Consider the following 9,037-nt stretch of genomic DNA (forward strand, 5'->3'; position numbering starts at 1 on the left):
CAGCAGCAGGAGTGCAAGGCCATAAAAGGACAGAGGATTGTCCCACGGAGCATCACACTCCAGCAGCCGTCCACGAAGCCCCCTCACGACGCCAACGGGCCGGATGGGGAGGGGGCAGCACATACAAGTAATGATATAAACATACAAGAACATACAAGTGCTGATAGAAACATACAAGTAATGATATAATATATAAACACATACAATTAATAATATAATATGTAAGCACATACAAGTAATGATACATGGAACTAGTAATTATTGAATATTTATATACGTATCCAATGAGGGTATGTAACACTTCCACCTCCAAGAAAAAAAATGCAATGGATTGAAGATCAATGGCATTTTTTCTGAAGTAAAAATGTTAAGTAAAAGAATATTTCACTCATGGTACATCATATACAAAACTTCTGGACAAAGCATCAGCAATGACATTCTGCCTGCCCGGAATATGTTTAATCTCAACATTAAATTCTTGTAAAAACAATGACCAGCGCAGAATTCGTTGGTTTTTGATTTTCATCATATTAATGAATATAAGGAGATTGTGGTCAGTAAACACTAGCACTTTATTACCTGAAAGGTGAATTTCAAGTTTCTTGATTGACAATATGAGACCCAACGTCTCCTTTTCTACCACTGAATAATTCTTCTGGGCTGAATTAAATTTTCTAGAGTAATAATATACAGGATTTTCAATATTATCTAGACCAACATGTCTAAGCACATCACCTATTCCAACATCTGAAGCATCAATATGTAATATAAAAGGTTTGTCAAATTAGGGACAAGCAAGAACAGGTGACGTTGACAATATGCCCTTGAAGTTCTGAAATGAATTCTGGCAATCTTGAGTCCACTTAAACTTTACTTGTTTTCGCAACAAATTTGTCAATGGGGCAGCAACTGTCGAAAAATTTCTACAGTACCGCCTATAGTAAGCACATATACCAATAAATCTTTGGACTCTTCTTACTGGTTAACACTTGGTAGTCCACAATGGCTTGTATCTTATCTTGTAAAGGAATTATCTTACCTTGTCCTACTTCATGTCCAAGATAGGTTATAGTCCCTCTTGCCCAACTACACTTATTCATATTCACTGATAAATTGGCGTTTTTCAACACCGTAAACAATTGCTTAAGGCCTGAAAGGTGATCTGCCCAATTCTTACTGTATAAAACAATGTCGTCAAGGTAGGCCCTACAATCTGGCACATCCTTGAGTAAGAAATTCATGAGTCTTTGAAAGGTGGCAGGTGCATTCCTCAAACCGAATGGCATGACATTGAATTCATATGCACCATCAGGTGTAACAAAAGCAGTAACTTCCCTAGCATAATCACTTAAGGCAATCTGATAATATCCCTTAGATAAATCAAATTTACTTACAAAATTAGCATGTCCTATTGATTCAATACACTCCTCCAACAATGGTAATGGAAATACATCAACAGTAGTGCTCTTGTTCAGTTTACGATAATCTACATGATCTCCAGGTTCCCCCTGGTTTTGGCACTAACAAACACGGAGAGCTCCAAGTACTTTGACTTGGCCAAATGAAATTATGCTGGAGCAGATAGTCCACTTCTTGTTGTATAATTTTCCTCTTTTCTGGGTTCACTAGGTAAGGATGTTGTCTAATTGGAGTGCTGTCCAGGAGCTGAATGTCATGTGTGATGAGGTGGGTCTGTGTGGGAACCTCCCCAAACAGAGATGTATGGTTGTCCAGCAGAACCTGGAACTCATCACGTTGCTCCTCCTGTAAATGACATAGCATCTCCCTGCCATTGGAACTGGAACTGAGAAGTTGAATATTAACATCATTTTCTTCACTACAATTTCCCTCAGATGGTAACTCTTCCCTAATAAAACAAGCTACCACTTGTGGTTCAACATAAGCTTTTAACCTGTTAATATGCAGATTCATTTTATGTTCTGAAAGAGTAGGGTTAAATATTTTGTAAGTTAGGTCTCCCACCTTCTCTACCACTTGGTAGGGTCCTTCAAACTTATGGGACATGGAAGTCCCCAAACGAGATTTCAACACCAACACCAAATCTCCGACAGCAAACGACCTGAGCTTAGCCCTGAACTTTTTGTCATATCTTTGTTTCATGGCTTGTTGAGTCTGTTCCAGATGTTTCTTCACCAACACTCGAGCCCGACACAACTTGTCCTTGACCTCACTCAAGTACCAACCACTCTGATGAACAGAGACATCTCCCATCAACTTTTCTTGGACCATTTTTAACGGACCTCTCACTTGGTGACCAAATATGAGTTCAAAAGGTGAACACCCTAATGACGCTTGTAACCCTTCTCTGGCAGCAAACAGCACAAAAGGGAGATTCTTATACCAATTACGTGGATAAGTTTCTCCTGTCGTCTTTATCATCTGTTTCAACGTCTGGTGAAAACGTTCAAGCCCACCTTGGCTTTGTGGATGATATGGACTGGAAAATGTGTGCTGAATCCCTTTGGATTTGCAGAAAGTTTTGAAAACCTTAGAACAAAAATTTCCCCCATTGTCACTCTGGATAACTCTAGGCATTCCGAACAAGGAGAAAAATCGTTCAAGACACTTGATGAGATTATGAGTCTTGGTATTTCTTAAGGCATATGCCTCAGGAAATCTCATCGTCATACACATCAGAGTAAACATAAAAATGTTACCCGACTTAGTCTTAGGTAAAGGACCTACACAATCTATTACAACATGAGAAAATGGTTCATCAGGAACTACAATAGGTTGCAATGGTGCTCTTGGCACAGACTGGTTTGGTTTGCCAACAATTTGACAGGGCAATACCTGACCACGTCTTTCTTTAGCTTGGGCCAGTAAAAATATTTGCATATCTTATGGTATATATTTGTGATACCTTGGTGACCTCCCATGGGGGTCATCATGTGCAGCCTGCAGGACCTGCTTACGATAAACATTGGGGACAACTAGTTGGGTTCTGGTCTCACAATCATCTGATGAGGGAGTTCCCTTGGGTCTCCACCTTCTCATCAGAAGTCGATCCTTGAAAAAGAAACCCGTCCTTTCCTCCAGTGCATCAACATTATCAGGAGCCTCAGAAATACACTCAAGTAAACTAGGATCAGTAGTCTGTATAACACTTAAGGGCAATGACTCAGACTCAGTAGCGAGCGGGCAAGAACCTAGTAGCTTTATCTCTTTTCCTGATTGATCAGAATAAATTGGAGCCATAGCTACTTCGGCCTCACTCTCGACAACTGGTTTAGTGGAGACAAGCGGGCAAGGTACAGATAGTTCAGTCTCCTCACCTTCACTTTCCTTGTGGTTTAGGTTCTGCGGGGCTTCTACTACTGCCTCACTCTCATCATCCAGTCGAGTCATAAAAGAATCTTCAAAATCCACCTCCCACTCCTTTACTGAAGGGGCCCTGGTCTTGAGAACAGCTACCTTAGTGAAGACAGGATTACTCTCACCTGTTTTTCTCATTGATCTCGATACAACACAAGCAGGGTAAATAATGCCATCATCTGCTTCTGGTTGATCTAGTACATTATTGGGATTAATTAACATTATGGAGCACCTGGTCCCTTCAACCTTTCGCTTACCAAAATCATTACCAAGAATAATATCTACCCCCAGGAATGGGCAGTTGTTTACTTACCCCAACATTTCACCATCCTGAAGTAAAATTAGAATCAAGGTTAATTTGCATTAGACACCGGCTGCACACTACCTGCAATACCTTGGAGAAGCACAACTTCACCAAGATCTCGGGTGTCAACATCAGCAAGTACATTCTGGGCAATAAGAGACTGGGAAGCTCCAGTATCACGGAGTAATTGAACAGTCTTACTACTACAATCTTTACACAATAATGTACCTGTAGAAATGTATGGTTTAAATTCAGCCATCCAATGGGGATTGACTGTAGTACATGGAGAATTATTAGTTTGCAATCCGCTACTCATAATAAGACCAGTTGGCCGTAATTCAGGATGCAAACTATAGCAAGAAGCAATCACATGTCCTCTTCTCTTACAATGTGTACAATGCCTGACAGTGGACACACCTGTGGAACCAGCTGCAGGTTTAGAATTAGCATTACTAGGATTAGATGGTCCTGGCAATGGAGTAACAATTTTAGGATTGATAAGAGAAGAGTTCATGGGAGTAACTGGAGCACTAGGATTGGATTTATACTGATAAGGAGTTCGGTGAGCAATATAATTTACTCTACGGTTAAACTTAGGTGATTGGGCCTTAAACTGGGCCTTAGTCAACAACTCATGCTCATCCGCGAGCTTAGACAGCTCATAAATGTGTTATATTTTTCTGTTCTGCCATAAAAGTAGACAATTTGTCTGGGAGACATGACATCACTTCTGTTATAAGAAGATTTTAAGAGCATCATACTCGGTTATTGAAAGTGATTTTAGCCATCTGCTGCAGTAATTAACTTTTAGACGGGTGAAATCTGCTATTGTCTGATCACTTACCCTCTTTAGGTTCCTAAACTTTTGTCTGTGTGCTTCCGGATTTAATTGGTAAGCATTTAAAATGCTTTTCTTAACAAAGTCAGTCAAAACTATTCTCATCAGGCAAGGATGCAAAAATCTCCTGACTTCGCCCTTCCATTTGACTTTGCATGATTGCGACCCATTGATCCCTTGGCCAGTTCATACTGACTGCAATCTTAGAAAAATGAGAAAAAAACTCTGGATCCTCCTCATTGAACTTGGGTAAATATGTATTTATTCATCCTTATGGAATTATTATCACTACAATTTGAAACATTGCTAGTATTACCATGGCCAGCTGCCAAACGCTGTGTTTCAAGTCTGTGGTTAGCCTCTGCCATTTGTTGTTGAATTTATAACTGTTGTTTCTTTGAGGCTTCTAGCTGAAGTTGCACTACAATTCTATTTTGTGCCTCAGTTTCTAAACGTCTAGTGTCAAGCTCCCTCTGCTGAGCTTCAAGCTCTAATATTTTCTGTTGCCTTGCAAATTCATTTTCTTGAGCCTCAAGTTTAGCATACGTTACTTGTGCATCTAACTCAAGACGCCTTAAAGCAATTTGCTCACTGATCTCCTTTAATTTCTCTAGAAATTCTTCTGCTAACTCATCATTTTCTACTAAATGTGTATATATGACTCAGAATTTGTGCTTTAGTCATGTTATTTCTGGCTAATTCTAACTTAGTTGCCATATTTATTAAGGCAGACTTTTTTAGGTTTTTAATTCCCTCAGAGTCTGGATTAGCCATTAGCGACAACACTTGATCCTCCATGGTTAATTAACACTTGGCACTTGACTGACTAAAATAATTAACAGAATGGCACGGCACTACACTTCACTTTAAATTGTCACGACACTGGAAATTTGCATGGCCTCACTGCACAAACAAAATATAGGATGACTTACCTCCAAAATCGTGAAACGTAGGTTACTTGTTACACAGGCTGACTCTGGCATGGCATATTGCAAGTTTCTTAAACACACAGATTTCTAAGCACACTTGTACCTAGGAAGGCAAGGCTAGATTAGCAAAAGTTAAATATATGTGGGAACAATATATCCCGGCCAGACTCCCAAAATCACCGTTACAAACCGTACATTAATGCTCGTGACCCGTACAGCAACAAAATCTTGTAGTCTAGGGACATTTACCAATGCTGTAATTTCAAGGTGTGTCACCAGTATAATCCCATGGTTTGTACAGGCAAGATTTAAAATTAATCACCCCCTTAGGACTAAGTAATATCACAAAAATAAATGTGTATTAGACATATTTCAGTTAATTATCAGTATTTTATATATCAACAGATGGGCAATCACAGGTAAATCAAAATAAAATTATGTCTCCACAGACTAACATACTACAACAGAACACGATATAATATAACAGCACTTAACTCCTAGATGTGATCCTTCCTGTGTCCAAACAGTTACTGAATAATTTTCTCACGGCAGGAGCCGATCTTGCTTCTGCACAACATTTTGAGTGACAGTTTTTAATTAATATAAATCTTACTTAATTGGAGCCATATAATGGGAATTACTTAACTAAATTAAGGAATGATCAGATTTACATGCATAAACAGATGTAGTTATTAATATATTAGTTATATATTTATAAAATAAAAAGAATTATTTGGCAACTGCCCATCATGGCAGGAAATAGTATCCCACAATATTGCCGTCTAGGTGAACTAATAATAACGGTTTCACACTGTCTTGCCAATAAGTGATCAGTACAAAATATAACTTTTACGGGAAGCTGACACTACAAAAAAAATAATGGTTTCCCACGGTTTGGTCCATCCACTGATCATTACCACAATATAACATCAGCACATACAAGTAATCATATAAACATAGAAGTGCTGATATAAGCATACAAGTAATGATATATAAACACATACAATTAATAATATATAAGCACATACAAGTAATGATGCCTGGAAATAGTAATTATTGAATATTTATATACGTATCCAATAGGGGTACGTAACAGAAGGACAAGGCGGCCAAGCGGGAAGCTGCATCCAGAGAAGCAGCAGCAACACGTGCACAGAGATCGGTGGGGTGGAAAGTAACAGAGGCATCTACGGAATCAACAAGGTGCCTATGGGCGAAATCGTCAGGAGGCGCAGAATCAAGAGGGAGAAGATCAAAGTATTTGGCCCACGAAGCAGGACCAAACAAGGCCTGATACGCATCAGCACGAGAAGGAATCGAGCGAGTGCGGCCGTGTTGAGGACGGCGTTGAGAACCCCTCAGATTAAGGGGTTAAAAGGCACAGTAGTCACAACGAGAGACTGAGCCGTGCCAGGGGACGAGGCGGTCACCACTGGGGGCTTGGGGCTCGACCCAACCAGAGGGAGGGGAGCCGAGGGGCGTAGTCAAGAGAATCAAAGGAAGAGCAAGGTCGGGGCCCAGTGTAGTGGGGCTACAGAGCCCGGTCTTCCAATGGTCCGACTCAGGGGCTTGGTCCCCCACCCCACGAGCCTGAGAGGGTACAAGAGGAACATTCATCAACAGACACGAAAAGAAACTCTTACTAATGTGCGCCCACACCCACCATGGAGCCACAATTAGAAGCAGGACACCCAACAAGAAGCTATTGCCGATCAAGCGATCATCGAGATCGGGTTCAGTGACTAAAGGGGTATTGACAATAAAAGGTTCCCTTTGCTCAAGACATTGGGTACTACAATTATATGGGTGCAAGAGTATGCTTCCTCAGACACCCGGGCGTCAAAACAAAAAGGCCAAAAGAATGATCAAAACAGGCACAAGGTCAGCAGGAAAGGACAACGAGAAAGAGAAAAAACCTAAAAAGAAAAATGAAAAGGTGTCCAGCAAAATTTGTGAAGACACCAGCAGGAGCACAAGGCTACAAAAGGACAGGGGGACCGCCCCAAGGAGCATCACACTGGCAGCCACCCACCAAGCCCCCTCACGGCGACAACGAGCTGGACAGGGAGGGGGGGTCTTTGTAGTTTTTGACTGTGCCCTCATGGCTCGGGTCCTTAAATCTGGTCAAGCCAGTTTATTTTCAGCACTGCCGAAGCGTCAAGGTTGAACCCACTAAGGTTGTATGTTTTAGCCTACAAATTTACTTTGGCACAAAAAATCTGCTACGAACAGCTGGCATTCGATAACCATTTGCACATGCTCTATTGGAAGCAAGCAATTATCAAAAGGCACCAAACTGAGAAGGCTATGTAGCACCGTCAAATGTGCGGAATAATCAGAGGGCGCTAAATATCGCCAAGGATGCCAATACGAGAACAAAAACGCACTAGGCGAACGTTGTCAAAAGTATCGGAGTCACCAAGAATTCTACCGAGGGACAGGTGACCACGAGAGGCGGTTGGAAAGCAAGACACTCGTCCTGGAAGTCGAGACATTCAAGAAGGACAATGCAAGACTATGAGGGATAATGCAATTAGGACAATAAGGAGCAGGGTAGCGCTCCATCAAGTGACCATGGGTTAAGCGAGTATGGCCAATACGCATCCTCGCCAGAGCCGTTTCCCATCGCCGGTTACAGTGGTAGGAGGACGGCCACGAGGCAACACTTCATAGTACATAGTTTGTTAGCAGTAACAGACGACCAAGAAGCCTGCCAACGGGCAAGGACGGAGGAATGGATAACCAGGTAAAAGTCTGAATATGGAATACCTTTACGAGATAGGACAAGAGCAGACAGCTTCCTTGGCGGCAGCATCCGCACGCTCATTTAAAGAGGCCAATATAGCTGGGAACCCAACAAAACTCGACCGACTTTAATTTACTGTGAACATAAACGGCCAATGCTGGATCTCTACAACTACTGGATGAACCGGATTAAAGGACCCGAGAGCCATGAGGGCACTACGAGTCTACAACAAAGGAAGACTGACAACGAGAGAGCAGGAGACGAAGAGCATGGAGAATAGCATAAAGCTCCGCTGTGAATATGCTAGTCTCCGGAGGTAAGCAATACATATAAGTGCGATCATGAAGAACAGTAGCCAACACCATCCGCAGACTTAGACCCATCGGTGAAGACAAACTGAGCGGGAGTGAGAAGTGCTCGAGGAAAAGGTGTTAGTACTGTAGGAGGGGTAAAAGCTTAGTGATGCGGGTCAAGGATGTACAAGACTGTGGAAGGGGGATTCACTATGGGGGCAAAGACGGAACACTAGGAGAAACATTAGAAAAACGAACGAAAGGAGAATCCTGCAAGAGATAATCTGACAAAGGTGGTGATGAAGGGAAACAGGAACCGCAGGAGGGGCAAAAGTTAAAGCACGACAGAGGCGAGAGGAAAGATGTTGCAAGGACCGTGCGCACGGTAGTGATGGGAGGAGGGGGGCCCCAGTCGCCCAGAGCGAAGTTCAACGTTGACATTATATTTATGCAGAAGGTAGTCTAGAAAAGAAGCTTTCTAGTTTATACGAAGCAGTACCCCAAGTACTAGGAAGGCTGTCAATAGCCATTAGTCTGATGTAGCTCGGGTAAACTTTTTAAGGTTCGTGAGGTTCAGTGTCTGGTAGATTC

The sequence above is a fragment of the Procambarus clarkii genome, chromosome 75 (genome assembly GCF_040958095.1).
Source record: "Procambarus clarkii isolate CNS0578487 chromosome 75, FALCON_Pclarkii_2.0, whole genome shotgun sequence".
Taxonomy (NCBI): domain Eukaryota; kingdom Metazoa; phylum Arthropoda; class Malacostraca; order Decapoda; family Cambaridae; genus Procambarus; species Procambarus clarkii.